Source organism: Marmota marmota, unplaced genomic scaffold, assembly GCF_001458135.2.
Source record: "Marmota marmota marmota unplaced genomic scaffold, marMar, whole genome shotgun sequence".
Classification (NCBI taxonomy): domain Eukaryota; kingdom Metazoa; phylum Chordata; class Mammalia; order Rodentia; family Sciuridae; genus Marmota; species Marmota marmota.
In genome coordinates this window covers 325653-346018 of record NW_026000244.1, presented here as the reverse complement: position 1 = coordinate 346018, position 20366 = coordinate 325653, and the positions used below count along the sequence as shown (strand labels likewise).

At 40.9% G+C, this 20366-nt stretch overlaps 1 pseudogene; it reads right to left on the bottom strand.

Moving 5' to 3' along the window:
• Positions 1-1705: 1705 nt before the first annotated feature.
• LOC107159617 lies at positions 1706-2231 on the bottom strand (annotated as a pseudogene).
• Between the last annotated feature and the right edge of the window lie 18135 nt (positions 2232-20366).

Sequence of the window (20366 nt, the reverse complement as noted above, 5' to 3'; positions counted from 1 at the left end):
TTTTTTTAGTTAATGGGCTAGAACTTGTAGCAGTCTTGATCATAAGCACATTATTCTATGTCTAACAACAGCCTAATAAGGAAAATCAAAGCCCTGGCTTCCAGCCTCTGTCATTGCCTGGGTATAACTGTTTCCAACATGATCAAGTCATGCAGTCACCCACAACACAGCATTTCCACCATGCATGCAGAAGACATATAAACAGCCTGAAGAGCAGGGGTAACAGCAAGACTGCATGAAAGAAGCAGTGAGAGATGAGTTTTGATAATTGATTACCCATATTTTTTTTAAGTACAAATAACACTTTATTTTATCCCTGAAAATGAAAACAAGAAACCAAAATGTCTACATCTCACCAGAGAGACCAATTATTCCAAACTTCACCTGGCAATGGTATACAATTAATTTGTTCACATAAAGGTACAGAAAAGACAGTTTGGGAATCACTTTTATGAAACAATATTTTCAAACACTTATTTAAATAAAACTTATAATTATTGCTGCTATTTATGGTAGCATATGATAATAATAAATATAATATCTAAAACTAAATTCAATATAGCCTAAATATAGAAGCTAGCTGCACTTCAGCAGGTATTATAGAGAATAAATACTATGACATATAGGGCACCATATAGAGATTAGATTTGCTACAAGGGAAATTAAATAAAGGTGTATTGCATTCTACACTAGAATTATCCAAGATTGAGATTTCTTATGCTATGTACAGTAGCTATTTTAGTGAAAGGATAGGCAATCTTTATAACTTAAATTATATCTCAAATGTTTTAAATTATTTTAAGTGGTCATTATATAAAATGAAAGCCTAATCAGAAAAATTCATAAATCTTAATACTCAAATAACATCAAGTAATGCATTTTCTAAGCAATTTTATGCAGCACAAATTCCTTTATTATGCATATCTGGTTAAAATCCTCAAGTGTCCCCTCTTCTCCACCAATATAACAAAAGCAAAATAATTCCAATGAAGAAATAATATGCATTCTACATCACATAAATTCTCAAGGGGTTAAATCCTTTTTGTTTTGTTTTGTTTAGACAGGGTCTCACTATGTTGCCCAGGCTGGCCTTGTACTCTTGATCCTCCAGTCTCAGCCTCCCAAGCAGCTGAGACTTCAGTTATGCAACAATGCACCCAGCTAAGAGGTTGAACTTTTAAAGCAACACTCATGTCTGTGAAAAATCATGAATACTTTAGTTACTTTTAATTTTAGTTACAAAATATACTACTGGAAGTAAGCACATTTTCTAATAGTTTTAGTCAAACAGTTACATCTACTGAGAACAAGTGATAGAATGATTCAATAACAATATTCTCCACTTGTCTAAAAAATAAGTTATATACTTAAATAAATAATCTATAGAAATGAATATGTCTTTTAGTGTTTTTATTCCAGCTTTATCTCAAACACAAAAATTTATATAAAATCATCAACCTCCTTATTACTACATTAACCATGTTATCTAATTCCCTTTAAGAATATAATACTTGCCTGACAGTAAAATAATAACATATAAAAATTATATATACAGATTTAAGAGTTTCATGAATCCAGAACCTTCCTTGAAAATGCATGGAGCTTACATAAAGTATTATTTTTGTCCTAGACGGCAATTAAAAAGCCCTTTTGCCATAGGATAAAATCCATAGTCTATGCAGAAGCTCAGGGTGATCTTCAACTGCTATCTAACGGTGCCTGATGCATTTATCCTTTTGTTTGTGGTTACTGGCACCAAATTCCCACTAGTTCCATTGGTTATGTTGGTGGAGAAGCCATTAAAACAATATAGCCAACTTTGTTCTCCAGCTTCACCAAACATTGCAAAATATCATCTAAAAGGACAGCGATTGGTCTTTTCAGATCCCATATCCTGCAACAGAAGCACCAGTCTCAATTTCCACTGTTCTTACTTTCCTCTGCTAGAGCTTCAACATATTTTTTGCTTAAATCTGGTATATTGACACTGCTTTGATGTCTGGGTTGTTGAAAAGTATAGTGCAGTTACATCAATCCTCAAATGAGTCCAAGCAACAGTAAACTCAATTTCTAGGATATTGTAAAAAACATTTCTGATGAAGCAAATAGATTTGATTGAAAAGTGGTAATTGAGGACAATCTGCCAGTCAAGACTTTTGAAAGAAAAAAAAACCTCTTCTAATATTATGTAATATTCATCTTCAGCCAAGTGCCTCAACTCTTATATTAACTCTGTAAAACAGTATCCAGGAGATGAATCTCAAAGAGCAAGTTTAAAAAGGGCATTTGACTTCCTCTCTCTCCCAAAGTAGAACAGAACTGAGCTGGCAAAAGTTCACCCATTTACCAGTAGATCCAGGAATTCAGTATTTTTTTCCCAAAGGTCCAATTTATGTTTTACTTCCAATTTCTGTTAAGACAATTTACACATTGACTTATTGGAGCATAAGGTCCCATTTGTGAACAGTCTCTTAATTGTAGGGTAAGGAAAAATTATTTTGTCAGTTAAGATTGTTGTTCTAGGGCTGGGGATGTAGCTCAGTTGGTAGAGTACCTGTCTTGTGTGCACAAGGCCCTGGGTTCAATCACCAGCACCACCAAAAACAAAGATCATTGTTCCATGTTAGATTTTTATCATCCTAATTGAGAATTGACCCAAAGCAGCAGCTCACAGGTGAGCACTTTAAGACAGTTCAAACAACCAAATTATAGAGTAGAATTAGCATTAATTAACTAACTCTGCTTAACCTCTCTGGTCCAGTCTTCTCATTTGAAAAAAAAAGATAATAGTAGTTCCTTTTATAACCAGAATGAAATAATTGATAGGTATGAAAAACTGGTTATAAGTCTTGGTCCAAGACCAGAAGTTCAATGATAATAAGTAGTTGAAGAAAGTGTCCAGATTCTTAGCCATATTCTCTTCAGATTTGAGACCTCCTCGCCCATATAGAAATACAGCACGAATGCAGTGGAAGGAGGTGATACAGTAGGCAAAATAAGAGCAATGCTAACCTGTCTATGTTCTCAGGCACAGAGCCCCCAAACCTCTGAATGCTACCTCACATGGCAAAATGCTCTGCAGATTAGTTTAAGGCTTTCAGGTTGGAGAGGTTTTCCTGGATTATCCTTGTGGGAACAATATAATCACAAGGGTCCTTACAATAGGGAGGCAAGGGCATCAGTTTCAGAGATGCGATGAGGGGAGCTGAGGTGGGAATGATGTGATCAAGAGCCCAGGAATGCAGGTGTCCTCTAGAAACTGGAAGAAGCAAGGTAAAGATTCTCCCCTAGAGCTTCCAGAAGAAATGCAAACCTACCAACATCTTGATTTTAGCCTCATAAGACTCTTTTTGGGTTCTTGACCACCAGAACTAAAATGTGCTATTTTAGGGAAAAAAAAAAAAAAACAGAACAAGAAGTGAGAATTATGGCTGTCTGGCTCCCCCATTCTAGCAACACTGGACTGAGCCCCCACTGGGCTCACACATCCAGAGACACCCTGGCTTCTCTGCTCACCCAGTTGCAGCAGTAACATTCCCAGGGAAGGGGGAAGGGAGGGTCTTGGCCAAAAGGAAGAGACAAAGAGCTTCTCCTGCACAGCAGGGATTGCTGGCCCATCCTGAAGCCATTACAGTGGCAGAGGCCCTGGGGTGGGATCCCTACCTATGGCACCTACCTTATTTTTAATATGTTTGGCTTAGTTGCACATTTGTGTAACTTAATTTTAAATAATGGCTGTATTTTAACACTGGCTTACACAATTCATGAAAATTTAGTGGTTAGCTCTTCTAGCTGCTAAAAATTGATACCAGCACATGACTCAATGGGGACATATTAGAAGGATTTTCTTTAAAATCAGGAAGAAGACTCACAGGCATCACTACTTCTGTTAACACTGCACTGAGGGTCCTATAATTTATAGGAGAAAATTTAAAAATGAAGCACACAGGAACTGAAAAGATCAAAAAGCAACTGTCAACACTTCCCGAATATGTGGCCATGTAGGTAAAAGATCCAAAACTGGTTGCTTAGCTATTAGCTCAAAAACTAATGCTATATTTAAACACTAGCCATACTTAGAAAACAAGAGAGAATATCAAATGGCAACAAAACATAATGGTTTCTAAGACTGCATCTGACAAAATGATGCAAGGTATTTATGGAGATCATTATAAAAACTGTTGAAAAATAGGAAAAAAACAACTACATAAATGCAGTCTGCAAGAAACACCAGCAGAAAGACTCCATATTTTCAAGGTATAATTGTTCCTAACTTGAGCTAAAGATTCATTAGAAGGCCAGTCAAAAGCCCAAGAGATTGTCCATAGTACTTAAAGGAGTACCCCATGTGGCTCAGGCAAGATTCTTAACACAGGGGACAGATACCATTTAGGGGCTCTGCAAACATGAGTAAAAAAAATTACATCTTTATTTTCACTCACCTCTAACTAAACTCAACATTTATTTTAATCATGAAAGTATACAGGCCATACAGGTTCAGCATGTCCTGTGCATTGTTATCCTCATAAATTGCAGATATTTTTATATCAATCACCATGTGGTTGGAAATATTGTTTGTGTCTCTCATATATTCAAAATAATATTAGTTATTAAGCTCACCACCATATTTATTATTTTATACACTAATTAATAACCAAGGATGCCTACCATATTAAAATTTCTAGTACCCTCATTACTGCACTTCAGTAATTGCTTTTCTCTGTAATGCCAGTTGCAGGTGTTCAGTATATGCAAGCATTACTCCGAGAAGGTGCTCATAGGCTTCAGCAAACTGCAGAACATATTTGTTCTTGGCACACAAAAAGGGTTAAGAAGCCCCAAAGGAGTTGGGATGTTTCTGGGACATTAAGTTACTGGGCATCATGGGCATTTCAAAGAATTCTGGAAAGTTATATGCAAGCCGTGCTACCTTGAGTGTTACTGTGGCAATTTCTCAAATGCAACAAATTTAGCAGACCAGCCAGAGTCATTCCTATTGCATGCAAAGTGGTCCCTCCAATGGGAACCACACTGTTGGTCTGGGGCAAGTGAGGATTATCCCATAAACTGCTTAAGGTAAGAAGCCTGTTCCCTTTCCCAGCCTGTGCCCCAGCAGGCCTTCCTTTATAAATGTCCCCTGATTACCTTGATTACCATGCCCCAAATCTCCCCTGTATTCCTGTGCTCACACATTTTTCTTCTCACCACTTTGGTTAACTCCCTTCTCCCCACAATCATAATTACCTTGGCAAGGACCAAACACAGATACCAGAAGCAGATCACACAGGGTATGAGTGGGGAGCACTTCCCAGTTGATGGATCTTGTGATGTCTCTCAGCCTGCCTCAGCCTCAGCTTTCTCATCTATACAATGGGGATAATAAGGTCATACAACCAACAGGGTTTTGTGAGAATGAAAAGCATTTGCTTTGCTTAGTTTCATTACAGTGAAACAAGTCATCACATATTAAGACCCTACAAATGATTCTGTGAGGACATTTTTCCTAGGTAGTGAGTGCATATCATTTTATGTTGCTTCCACATCCACTTTTAAGTATAAGTTTAACTTTCATACAAGAAGCAGGGCTTGGTCACCCTAACTGTTCCCAGTACTATAAGGCACCCCATGGCTCCTGCTGGTGGCCTCAGATTACAACTCTGGAGGCTTCCTTCTACTTTCCAGCTGCTTCCCTTCAAGGGAAAAATTAGACATGGCCCAGGAGCCCTCTCAGTCACATCATGACTTCCTGGAATTACTGCCTGATTTCTTCAAACCACCAGTCAAAGCTCCCCTGGGGAACCTATCTGGATCACAAGCTCATCCCAGTAAGTGTGTAGGCACAGAAGTTCCTCTCTTCCTCTCTGCTGTGCTCTCTGACCTAAGTAGAGCCTCCATATGTGCTATTCACTCCCCTTGGGGAGTCTGTAAGTCCTACAAACTCTTTAGCTTTCACACTGTGATTCTGTGCCTGGAATCTGAGCCCTGATGGTGAAGCCTCCAGAAGGGCCCCATGCAGGTGGGTCTTCTCTCTGTAGCTACCAGCTGAGTTGATAGAGATACTGAGAAACTCCAGGAGTTTCATCCAAAGGAGAGAAAATAATTGATTCATTCCCCAAAATAAGGTATACAAAGCTTAGTCTAGGAAAAAAAAGAGAATGACTTCTGCAGTGTAGTCTTTCCTGGGAAAGAATAATTGATACATGATCAAAATATGATCATTTTAAAATGATCATATTCTATATAACACTAACTTTGAGACCTTATAAACAACCATTCTGATATGCCCTTAATATTGAGTTTTAAAGATTTAAACTCTATGTAGATCATCAGCTGCAGAGCACCTTGATTGTATACAATTTGTATACAATTTCAAAGATCACAATCTGTTAGTCTAAATGCAAATGTTATTGGATTTCATAAAATCCCCAAATTCCACATTTAAATTGCTAAAAAGAGTCAAGCATAAAATTGGAAAACAAGTTTTGTCCACATACTTGTTCACATGAATTACCAAAATTTTGTAACTGTCAAAAATTCTGTTAATTATTTACAATGGTAGAAACCCAAACGCATGTTAAAAGTGCATATTTATTTGAGTATATCTATCTATGTGTGCATATATATATATATATATATTTATATACACACATATACATACGTGTGTGTATCTAGTATGTGCTAAATTAACTGTTAATTATGTGATTGTAATCATGTTGATTTAATCATTCCATATTATACATTAAAACAGATTGTACTCCATAAAGTATACAATTATTACTTGCCAATTAAAAATAATATTGTTTTAGTTAGGTTTTTTTTTTTTTTTTTGTCACTGTAACCAAAGTACCTAACAACAACTACTTACAGAAGTATTTATTTTGACTCATGGTTTCAGAGGTTTAGTCCATGATCAGCCAACTCCATAGCTCTGGGCACAATGTGAGGCACAGCGTCATGGTAGAAGGAACTTGGGACTTGACAGCAGGAAGGAGAGGGGGGAGAGAGAGAGAGAGAGAGAGAGAGAGAGAGAGAGAGAGAAAGCTTCTCTCCCAGGGACAAAATATAAACCCCAAAGGCATGGTCCCAGTAACTTACTTCCTCCAGCCACACCCTAATTGCTACCTACAGTTACCAACCAGTTAATCCAATCAGTGGATCACTCCACTGATTAGGTTACAACCCTCAAACAGTGATCATTTCTCATTTCACCTGTGAATGTCCTTGTATTGTCTCACATATGCAATTTTGGAGTTTACCTCATATCTAACCATAACCAATATTAATTTTAAAAATCATAGTTTCATTCGATAAATGTTGTGTCTAGATGCTACCTCATAGAGTAACATATATTTCTTGTGTGAATGAATAATCTATTTTGTAACTTTAGACACAATTTTTGCCCTGCAATACCTCAATTTTATCCAGTGAAAACTGAGGGGAAAATTATTTAATTCCTTTTCTCTTGTATTATTGTAGAAATATTGGAAAATTGCTACACAATGTTTTTAAAGACCAGGAAAGACACGGAAGAGTTCAGGTAGTCATTTATGTAGAGGGACATTTTTCTAAATGACAACAAGACTTTAAATACTTAAAAGAATTTAACAACTGTGCTATCACATTTGGCCAATAAATTTATAACAACTGTTGAATATTCAGGACAAGAAAAAGGTTGCATGAGAATTTCTTTTCATATTTACTCTCTTGGAATGAATGTTTGGTAATTGGAGCATTTTGATTGAGGAGAATTAAAACAACATAAAAAACATGCCAAAGCTAGACTCCCTAAGTTAGAGACTCCCTGCTTTATAATAAAATACGAAAACAGAAGAATGCTGTTGCCAAGAAATATGTATTTGGTATTTCAAATAATCAACTAGGAGGTTCTAAAACTGCCCATATAAATTGTCTTGCATTGTTTTGAGATTTTGATGTACTTATTTCTGTCTGTTGTTTCCTTCCTGTTCTCCTGCCCCTTCCTCTCTCTTTGAGAAAACCAGTTTCCTGCTAACTGTGGGCGTATTCCTGGAGAACAGACTCCTTTCTGTCTGAGGAGCTGCTCCTGGGAAGGCTCCTGTTTCTAATGAAGCATGTGATTTTCCTCATGTGGTCTTTGTGGTCACTGTCTCTTCATGGGAAGAAAATACTGGATTTGGGGCTGTGATATGGTTTTATGTCAGCTTCTAGGAGCAAGTGCAATCAATCCATTCCTACCAAGCATATTTATAAGTGAATCTGCCATAAAACATCATATCTTTTTAAATCAAAATGGACAGTAATTTCTTTGAAGTATTCAATAAATGTAAAAAAATATAAAGAAAAAAGAAGAATTTGACTTGATTTTACAGAATTTGGATCCAAATGATACTGAAAATTTTAATGTAACTAATTTATGGGAAATTATTTTTAGTTTAATACACTGGATTTTTGTTATATTATAGTTCCCTTATTTAATGCAATGTTTACCTAAAATTATTTAAATAGTAATTAAAAACTTCAGTATGTGCCTAAAAACTTTCCATGAAACAATCATTTTCTTTAGCCAGGTGTGTAATCCTATAAAAGTGTGAAGGCCTGTAGTCCCAGGAGCTCAGGTGGCTGAAGCAGGAGGATCACAAGTTCAAAGCCAGCCTCAGCAATTACCAAGGTTCTAAATAATTTAATGAGATCCTCACTCAAAATTTAAAAATTTTTAAAAGGGTGTGACTCAATGGAAAAGCACCTCTGGGTTCAATTCCCCAGTACCAAAAATAAAAAAATAAAATAAAATATTCTCTCCATTTTTTCTATCTTTTAATTTTTAAATATATAAAGCATTTAATACTCTATCTTCGACACTTACATGTATTTTGGTCTCACCCTGTAGTTTACTTGCACTGGTTCTACTTCAGGGTAGTTCATTTCATCATGTGTTTTGATTTTATTGTTGTGCGTTCATGTTTCCTAGACATCAGTCTGTCAGTGTTAGGGAACAGACAGATGATGATGGTGGAAAGCTCTCAGCCTGGAGAAGAGAACATAAACTACATCAGTACTTAGAACCAAGTAAAATTTTTGGTTGGCCAGGTGCCTCCCAACTAAAGACTCCTTACAAAACCTAGTTTATGAATCTAAGGTCACACCTTGAAAATATAGTTGGCATTCTTAAAAAGCTGGTCTCAATTTACTATTCAAAAATTCACTGGAGATATTTTTGATTTTGATTTTGTCCTTGATTCTGAATGGAGGTAAAGGCAAGAACAGAACCATCCCCACAAATACTCTGTAGGAGAAGTTATTTTTCTACATCACTTTCAGGGATCTTGCCTTTTAGAGGTCCTAGTTTTAAGAAGAGGTCCCAGCCTTCTGGTTCAAGCCCAAATTATGAATTAAAACATGGTCCACTTAATTTTATATTTTCTTAACAGGTATTATATGTATTTATGGGGTAAAATGTAATTCGTTGATATGTATACATTTGGGATGACTAAATCAAGTTAATTATCATATTACCTCATATACTTTATGTTTCATTTCTGTAGTATGAATCTTTGAAATTGACTCCCTTAGCAATTCTGAAATAAAAATGCTTCAAAACTTTGAGTGTCTCCTTGCTCAGGAGTTCTGTTAATCTCTGCATCATTTTATTCTGATATATATTTATTATTTATCATCATTCAGTTACCATTTAATTCTTCCCACTCCCCATGGGGCATACCTTCTTGAAACACTTGGTGACTCTCCGTTGTGTGTTCAACCTTAGAACTGTGATCCTTCTTTATACCCCATGTACTTGTCTGTCTTTCACAGAGCTGAGGACAGGCTCTTTTATCATCTGGTCAACAAGCAGAGTGGGAGGATTCAGAGTGTTTCACCAACCAGTCATGGGGTTCTGTCCCTGATTTTCCCTGGAATCTTCCTGATCCTGGTATGTAGTACCCCTCCATATTTTAGACTCTCAGGATCACACCTACTGAATTTCTTAGTTGTAGTTTTGGAGATGTAGTTTCATTTCCTGTCACTACATCTTCAGCTTTTCTGCATATGGCATGTGTTCATTTACTCAGTCAACAAATTTTTAAAAATTACAGAGCATTTGCTATCTTCTAATAAGTCAATATTATAATAAAATGGTATGAAGTGACCACAGTGGCACTCTCTTCTCACTTTTCTGTTGGAAAAGATGTCACCCAGAGCACGTCTCTTCCGGGAGCTCAGGTCCGTGATGCACTGAATGGGGCAAGAATCATCATCTCCAATCCCTGTGAATGGCGTGAACTTTGAATGGTGCACCTCCAATCCCTGAAGTGGCATGAGCTCTGGGCCAATGCCCTGTTTCTCCTCATCCCACATTGAGCCCATAAATATCAATACCCTGTTTGTGCTCTCTCTCTCTCTCTCTCTGTCTCCCTCTCCCCTTCTCCCATCCTCTCTCTCTCTCTCTCTCTCTCTCTCTCTCTCTCTCTCTCTCTCTCTCTCTCTCTCTCTCTCTCTCTCTTGACATCCTTCTCCTCTGCAACTGTCTGATATGGTCCCACTAATAAAATCTCGGACAGGTAAACAGTTGTTTCGGCTTGTTGAGTTTACTGAGTTTTTCCTGCCGTTCCTAAATTGGTGCTGAAACCCGGGACAGGGATCCCCATTGCTCAAGGAGGAACCCTGTTCCCAAACTCCAAGCCCAACTATTCCTGTCACAGTCCACTTCTCTGATCACCTGCCTGACATCCACCACCAGCCTGTGGATTGCTGAGTACCCCCATCCCATGAATGCCTGAACCCTAACTCACCAGAATGAGGGAATTTGTCATTGAGTGTCCGGAAATCCCTCTGGGTGTTTTAAGGGGGGAATATACCCCACCCAGACCCATCAGGGTCACAGTGGACCCCGGGTGCTCTGCTAGGATACCCTGGGAATCAACCACCTGGGACATAGGATTAATTCTCCCTTTCTAATTCCTTCATCTCCCCCCACTCTTGGCTTTCATGGACGGGTTAGCACAGTTGCTACAGTCCATCTCACCTGAGTTCTGACTCCGTTCCCCCAAGAACTTCGTTCCCCCTGAACTCCATTCCAACAGTCTCTTTCTGACTTTTTTGTTCCACTTGAAAAACTCTCCTGATGTCAGGTTGCCTGCAGCCCCAGCCCTATTTGGCTCTCACAGATCTCACTCCCCTGTGACAACCAGGCAGTGCCCTCTGTCTATTTCCTTGCAGTGGTCGGCCATTTTTGGGATGCCCACTTGTCCCTCCATCCACTTTGGAGCTTCCAGGAAGCTCTTTACAGCCCAGCTTTTCTCTCTCTCTCCTTCTCTCTTACTCTTTCTCTGACTCCCATCTCACCCTTCCAGCATGGGAAATTTCTCATCTCTGTCTATTTCCTTGCAGTGCCTCTTACATGATTTGAATACCCTGAGCCTGGGCCCTGATATTAAACCAAAAAGGCTCATAAAATTCTGTACCCAGGATTGGCCTACATACCCCCTAGACAATGAAAATGTTTAACCCACTTGTTGGTCTCTGGATCCCAATTTACTCTAGGATCATTTTAATTACTGTGAGCTATCAAAGAAGTGGAACAAGATTCCCTATGTGGAGGCTTTTCCCCTGCTTCGATCTCATCCAAATCTCTGCACCCAATGCAAGCCTCAACAGCTACTCCTTGCTCTCAAACCTCCTTCCTCCTCTTCTTCTTTACTCTCTGCCTCCACACCTTCTCCTCCTTCTTCCTCTTCTCTGCTCTCTTCCTCCACCTTTGACCCAGCTGAAGAACCGCTTCCATACCACTCTCCCCCACCCTCATCCCCGCTTTCCCCACTTTCACCCCCTCCCACTTCCCCATCTTCTACATCGGTGGCTTCTTCTGCAGACACTCCCTCTCCTCTTCCTCCCGACACTTCCACACAAACTCCTCCCACTTCCTTTTCTTCTTTCTGGTCCCTCCACCTCAGTTTAGTCCACCCGCCACCCATTCAGCTATCCATTCATGCACGAATACAGCACCTAACCCACAAGTCACCACATCTCATCACCCAACTCAAACTTCACATGCTATGGCCCCCCTTTGAGAAGTCACCCGGCTGGATGGGATTTTAAGGGTTTATATTCCTTTTTCTATGCTTGACCTTTCTCAAGTAGAAAAAAAATTGAGATCTTACACTGCAAACTCTGTCTCTTATATTAAAGAGTTTCAATACTTAACTCAAGCCTATAGCCTCACCTTTCATGATCTCTATATGATTCTGTCCAATACTCTCCTCCTTGAGGAAAGGAGAAGGGTCTGAGACCAGGCTAGGGCCTATGCAGACTAGGTTTATCAGACTGATGCCTACCATCCCCTAGGAGCCCAGGTGATTCCAGACCAAGTCCCCCATTGGGATTATAATGACCCTCAAGACCTGGCACACAGGGACCACCTTATTACCTGTCTCATAGCTGGCCTAAAGGAGGCAGCACAAAAGGCTATTAACTTTGATAAACTCCAGGAAGTCATCCACGAGAAGAATGAAAACCCCTCAGCCTTCCTAGACCGACTAACAAAGGCTCTCCTTCAGTACACTAATTTGGACCCTGAATGCTCGGATGGGAGGAAACTTCTTATGACCTATTCTTTCTCACAAAGCTACCCCAACATCCAGGAAAAGCTAAAAAAAAATTAGAGAGGGAACACTTGACTCCTCAGACCGAGGTGTTGGCCATGGCCTTCAAGGTCTACCATAGCAGAGATGAAAGAGCAAAATGCCAAAAATTCCAGGTGTTGGCTCAGGTGTCACAGGGCTCCTTCCAACCTATGGAAAGGGGGAGACAACAACTCCCACAATGAGGACCCCCTGGGCCCTGTTTTAAGTGTGGTAATGAAGGACATTGGGCTAAGGCTTGCCCTAACCCCAAGGCACCAGCCAGACCATGCCCCAGATCCTGGCCACTGGGGATCAGACTGCCCCAATTCTCGGAGGGGAGCTGAGGTCAGTCACCCCACCAGTGACTTGCTTGGACTAGCAGCAGAGGATTGACAGGGTTCTGGGTCTTCTGTCCCAACCTATTCAATCACCAAGCAGGAACCCAGGGTGGTTATCTGAGTGGATGGGCGTCCCATAAACTTTTTGGTAGACACTGGGGCCACATTCTTGGTTCTGAGAGAGTTTTGGGGAACTACCTATCCCTCCAAATCTCCTATTTTGGGGGTAGGGAGGGGGTCAAACCATCATCCCATGCAGAACTCCTCCCCTCACTTGCTCCTTATCTGAGTTCTCATTTTCACACCATTTTTTTGTTATGCCTCAGTGTCCAGTCCTCTTGCTGGGAACGGATAGATTATATATCTTGAAGGCTGGGAACGGATAGATTATGTATCTTGAAGGCCTCCATAACCTTACCCTTAGTGTCCTCCCCTACTCATATCTTCATCATGGCTTTACTCCCCAATGAAGAAGAGACTTTACCTCTTTGTGTCTGATGTGTAGACCCCAACAACCACCAGAACACACATTTTCCCCTCCCCTGTAAAATAGTAGATCCAATTGTATGGGACACTGAAACCCTGTCCTCTGCAAATTGCTCTCCCATGGAAGTGCATCTTAAAGACCCTAACCACTTCCCAAACCAGGCCCAATACCCACTGTCGATGGCCAGTCTTAAGGGCCTAAAGCCAATCATTCAGAGCTTACTAAGAAAAGGATTCCTCCATCCCACACACTCTCCATTCAATACCCCAATTTTATCAGTAAAAGAAACCCTAATGGAACATACCGTTTGGTGAAGGACTTAAGGTTAATAAATTCTTCAAACAGGCCCATATGTCCCCTGGTTCCAAACCCTTAAACTATCCTTTCCTTTATTCCTGCAAACTCCACCTGTTTTTCAGTTATTGATCTTAAAGATGCCTTCTTTTTGATTCCACTATCTGTCTCTTCCCAAGACTTAACCTGGACTGATCCAGAAACTAGACATTCCACATAGTTAACCTGGACTTTCCTGCCCCATGGATTTTGAGACAGCCCACATATTTTTGGACAAGTATTTGCTGGAGATCTTGAGGGTTTTTTTGCTCTATGCCCTGACTCAACCCTCCTACAATATGTTGATGACCTCCTCCTCTGTAGTCCCTCATTAGAAACCTCAAAGTCTGACACATCCACCCTCCTGAATTTCCTTGCTCAACAAGGATACAGGGTTTCTCTGCAAAAAGTGCATCTCTCTCTCTCTCTCTCTCTCTCAGGTTGTTTACTTAGGGTTCCACATTTCCCAAGGGAAGAAAGCTATCACAACAAATATAAAAGGCCTATTGAAAGCCTTCCAGTACCAAAAGCTAAGGAGGAGATTCTCTCATTCCTGGGTCTGGCAGGCTATTTTAGGGCATGGGTACCAAATTACTCATTACTTGTCAGACCACTATATGATCCAGCAAAAGGAAACAAGCAGCGGAGGATTGACAGGGCTCTGGGTCTTCTGTCCCAACCTATTCAATCACCAAGCAGGAACCCAGGGTGGTTATCCGAGTGGATGGGAATCCCATAAACTTTTTGGTAGACACTGGGGCCACATTCTTGGTTCTGAGAGAGTTTTGGGGAACATAAACATAATTTGAAAACCCTGAGCCTGGCCCCTGATATTAAACCAAAAAGGCTCATAAAATTCTGTACCCAGGATTGGCTTACATACCCCCTAGACAACGAAAATGTTTAACCCACGTGTTGGTCTCTGGATCCCAATTTAGCACCACATTTCAGAACCCTCCAGAAGGTCCTCTTAAAAGCACTGGCTGTACACCTGCCAGATATTAATAGACCTTTTACTCTCTATGTCCATTAAAACAAAGGGCAAGGCTTGGGGGTGCTGGGACAAATGTATGGGCCCACCTTTGCTCTGGTGGCATACCTCTCAAAACAATTAGATCCAACTGTCTGGGGGATGAGCTCCTGGTCTCTGCACCCTAGCGGCCTCCTATGTTTTATTAAAAAGAATCACAAAAGTTTACCTTTGGAGCTCAAATCACTGTCACTTCTCCTTATCACCTCAAGGACTTGCTAATGTACAAAGGACTGCAAACCTTCCCTCCCTGTCAAATTCTCTCTCTCTCTCTCTCTCTCTCTCTCTGGTCTCTTTCCTCTATAACTCCTCCGTGTCCTTCCAAACCTGTGCCCCTCTCAACCCAGTAACTCTGTTACCCACTCAGGCTCAAGGTCAAACACAATCCCCAATACATAAATGCAGGGAAATTCTAGAAAACTTCCTCCCATGCCCAACTAATATCACTGAGGGAACCTCTAGACCAATCTGATTATGCCCAGTTCACTGATGGTAGCTCCTTTATGCATGAGGGGATCAGAAAAGCTGGATATGCCATAGTGTCCCTATAATGAGTAATAGAAGCCAATCTCCTGCCTGTAAATACCACCAACCAACAGGCTGAGCTGGTAGCTGCAATGTGAGCCTGCGAATTGGCAGTGGGAAAAAAATCTTACCCTTTATACTTGTTCCAAATATGTTTTCCACATTCTTTTATCTCATGCAGCAATTTGGAAGGAGAGAGGTCTCCTGAACTCAAAGGACATCTCTATATCCATCTCCACATACATCAACCAGCTACTACAAGCCTCCCAGCTTCCTAAAAAACTTGGAGTTGTCCATTGCATATCACACCAAAATGACTCCTCCCCCATCACACAGGGAAATTCAAAAGCAGATCAGGCATCCAGATCAGCTGCCTTTTCAGACCCCAGCAGATCTCTCATTGCCATATGTTCTCCAACAATACCCAATAATGGAGACCCACCAAAATATGCCCTCTTTACTCATCTCCACTCCATTTTCCACACCAGTCCACAGACTCTCAAAGCCTTTCTCCACTCTTTCTTTACTCTGACTCCCCAGAATAAAGAAGAGCTACAACAAATCACAGCCTCATGCCAGGTATGCAAAAGAGTGAATCCCAATACATCTTTAAAACCCAGAAAATTCCCTTCTCATCAGGCTAGGGGCCATATTCCTGGAGCAGATTGGCAAATCAACTTTACCAACATGCCCAGAGTAAAAAACTTCAAATACACACTAGTTTCAATAGACACATTCTCGGGTTGGGTAGAGGCCTTCCCCACCTCAAATAAGCAGGCTACCACGGTGGCTAACATCCTCCTAACTGAAGTAATACCTCAGTTTGGGATGCCCGCTTCAATCCAATCCCCAAATGGGCCTGAATTTGTCTGTCAAGTAACCCAGAATGTGGCAAAGACATTGTCCATCCCATGGCACTTTCATTGTCCCTATCACCCCCAAGCCTCAAGTAAGGTTGAGCAAGCCAACCACACAATGAAAGTCATCATAATGAAGCTATCTTTAGAGACTCACTTAGATTGGGTTAAACTCCTCCCTCTTGCCATACTATGCCTGAGGGCTTTACCAAAAAAGCCATCCCTTGCCTCCCCCTTTGAGATAATGTATGGTTGTCCTCTTCTCCCCCCCTGGGAATTTCACCAAAGCCTTGGCCCCTCCCCGACCAATATGCTCTTCCTCTCCTCTTCCTTATATGCTCTGAGCTATGGAAGCAACAAGATTTGCTGTTTCTGGATCCAGAGAACTCAGCTGCCTCCTTTCTGCTCAAACCAGGAGAATGGGTCTACTTTTCTTACCCAGGGGAAAGATCCCCCCCTAACCCCAAAATGGGAAGGGCCAATATAGGTAGTCCTGTGTACACCCAATGCTGCAAAACTCCAACAGGAAGGAAAGAAACTAACCCCTGATTCATATTTCCAGGTTAAAACCGGCAGCAAGCCCTCCAGAGGACAATCTCACCACAGCTCCCAACCTTGCAGGACCCCCACAATCACCCAGATTTACCTGTGAGATATCCCCAGATAACCCTCTAAAGCTCTTTTTTTCACAGTCATACACCACCCTCCCTTCCATTCCAGAGGAAAAGAATATACATAAGAATGATTCTCCTGATAGGATCTAGGAACCCATGGCAACACAGTACACCCACATCCTTTTTAGACCTATGTCTATTGGCTTTATACCTGCTAACTCTCTTTCAAAGTGTAGTGCAGGGAAGGTTAAACCCTGTACTATCCTGTCCCACAAACTGTAGCCAAACTCCTCCTAAGAAGAATTTTAAATTCTTCAATGAAACCCCTCAAAAGACTGTTATCACGATGATCCCTAGGCCTCTGAACACAATAACAATAGATACTGGATGGCCATTGGGAAAAACCCAGGCCTGGTTCCTCCCACACCATGCCCAAGTGGCTGGACATTCAATAGAAAGAATTGCTGGAAGAGAACAATTGATATACCCAATTGGCTGCCTGACTTGTTTAAGGCAAAAATAGTCAAAGAACCTCTTCTCTCTCATAAACTTGTCAATATCTCTCTCAATCTGTTAAAGGCTACTAATAATACAAACTATGTACAGCAATGTTGGCTGTGTTTGCAGGCTAGAATTGAATCCCCAAAACTAATAGCAAACCCGATAAATAGTTTTCAGGCTGCACTCAAAGAGGCCTCTTCAATCCAAGACGCCACAGCCAAACTCTCAGGTGTCCCTCTCTACCAGGCTGCTCCATTAAGTTTTCAGTCATCAGGAAACATACCAGTAGGAGACTTATCTGAGAAGCAATGTCAACAAAAAACCTCTCTACCAAAAGGTAGTAAGGCCCACTGCCCACCAGTCTCCAAGGCATCACTCTTATGTGGGATGACTGTATACCTGTCTGCACCCTGAATGGGCAGGCACATGTACTCTTGTTTTCTTATTTCCCTATGTAGACATAGTTCCAGGAGATACAGAAATGCCAATCCCCCTCATGACACACATAAGACCCAAACGGGTGATCCAATTAATACCTCTCATTGGTACTTTAGGAATTACAGCAGGTTTGGCAATGGGTACAGTGGGTTTGGTTACCTCTCTCACATACTATGATCAATTGTCCAAATTATTCATAGATGACCTCCAACAGGTGACAGAGTTCATACTTACCCTCCAAAATCAATTAGATCTCCTGGCGGCAGTAGTCCTACAAAACCACTGAGGCTTAGATATACTTACAGTGGAGAAAGGAGGCCTCTGCCTGTTATTACAGGAAGAATGTTATTTTTATGTTAATCAGTCAGGGATAGTGAAAGATAAGATTAAACAACTACAGGAACAACTAGAAAGAAGAAAGCTGCAATTGGCACAACAATTCTATTGGGACCTCTTCACAAACCCCATCATCCACTGGATTCTCCTGATACTGGGACCTCCAGTTGGGGTCTTCTTATTCTGTGCCTTCCTTCCTTGAATTTTAAAATTTCTTCAAGGACAAATTAACAAAACCTCTAACCAAATTTTCAATTAGCTCCTCCTCAGGGATTACCAGCTACTTGCCAATGAGCCAGATGACACTCACCTCCACACATCCCAAGAAACCTCGACCAAGTGCTGAAAGATGAAGATATCAAATGACAACTCCATCAAAGGTTCATCTCTACCCCACCATTCCAAAGAAATAAGCCCTTGGTTTTCAGCTTTATATGTTCTAATCTGCCTTCTCCTGGGCATAGGCCTTTTTCTACCAGCCCTACACACTGGACAACATGCCCGAAATTAATGCTGTTTCTTTTCATAGCTGCAGGGCACGTTCGTGGATTTCTCCCCTGAGGAAATCCATGCCTTTAGTGCATGGATATGGGGCCTCCTGGCCCTCCTTCTCCAACCAACTGATCTATCTCCTTCTCTCTAAATGATGCCCCTACTCAGCAGGAAGTAGCCAGATCGAACTCGGCGCCCCCAAACCAAAATAAAAAAGGGAAGAATGTTGGTAAAGATGGCACTGGAGTGCTTCTCTTCCAGGAGTTCAGGTCCATGATGCATTGAATGGCATGTGAACCATCACCTCCAATTCCTGTGAATGGCACGAACTTTGAATGGTGCACCTCCAATCCCTGAAGTGGCACGAGCTCTCAGCCAATGCCATGCTCCTCTTCATCTCGCATTGAGCCCATAAATATCAACACCCTGTTTGCACTCTCTCTTTCCCCTTTCTCTCTCTCTCTCTCTCTCTCTCTCTCTCTCTCTCTCCTCCCTTCTCTTCTGTGACTGGCCTTTACAGTCCCACTAATAAAATCTCAGACAAGTAAATGGTTGTTTCAGCTTGTTGAGTTTATGGAGCTCTTTCTGCCATTTCTATAGTTTCATGCTGTTTGCTCACTTTCTGTCTCAATATTCTCATACTAATTTTAGGTTTTATTAGAACTTGAATTTTCTCAAAGACTAGACAAACCAGCAGCTTAGATTTGGGCTCACATAAATCAACAAGCATGATTTATATATGTCAGATGTGACAAGAGAAAAACTACTGTAAAACAATGCTATCTTAGTGGTGGCTAATGCCTCATTTTCAGAAACAGGCCAGTGATTACATTTGTAAATATTTATTAACAATATCAGAACAATTTCTAAGTTTTCAATATAAATTTTATAAGATCCTGTACTCACAAGTATTCCCCACCACAACTGTGCAGCAGGTCTGTGTAGAGGAAAGAGCCAGCATCCTGAGCAAGGTTCCAGCCACAGGGTCCAGCTCCACACTTTCTGGGGCACCCCAACCCCACACCCAGTTTCCTGCTTGGTGCAGAGGTCTCCCTGCTCACACTGCCTCTCCTCCTGTTTCCTCCCTTCCCTTCTCATCCCTCTGTCCTATCTAGAGTTCCTCTTTTCTTCCCATGCTCAGGGTCAGTGAATCTTAAACCTGGCTGGGCTGGTGATGCAAGGGAGGGAGTCTACAGACCCACTTTCCTGGCTAGTTTGTCCTGTGTTTCCCACTTTCAAGAAAAGAACCATTCCAGGGCTGGGCTGGGGCTCAGTGGTAGAGCACTTGCCTAATGCATGGGGTTCCATCCCCAGCACCACATTAAAAAATATACATACACTAAATAAAGGTAGTGTGTTCATCAACAACTAGGAAATATATATTAAAAAGAAGAACCATTCCATATATTTCAGTTTAAAGAGGCCAAGTATGATGAGTGAAGCTTGCTCATTAGCATTGTGTCCCACATAGTATATTGAGCATGGATGGTAGTAATATTTTTAGTTGAAAAGAAGTTAGGACAGAAATAAGTAATGAGGTTTGAAGAACATAATTACATATGACAAAAACTTGTACAGAAAACTATTTTTGTCTTCTCAGTTTTTTAATGATCCAGACTTGGAGAGGGGGGTAACCAGCCCACTTCAGTTGTAATGTCAGAATTTTATTATGTACACTCCTACTTGAAGACTTCAGAGTGATGGTCAGCAGATGTATTAAAAATCATAAACTGTCATCTGGAGATGAGGAATCAAAGAACAAACACCATCATAGTAGTGACCTTACTAAGTTAGGGGACTGAACACTTTCAACTGATAA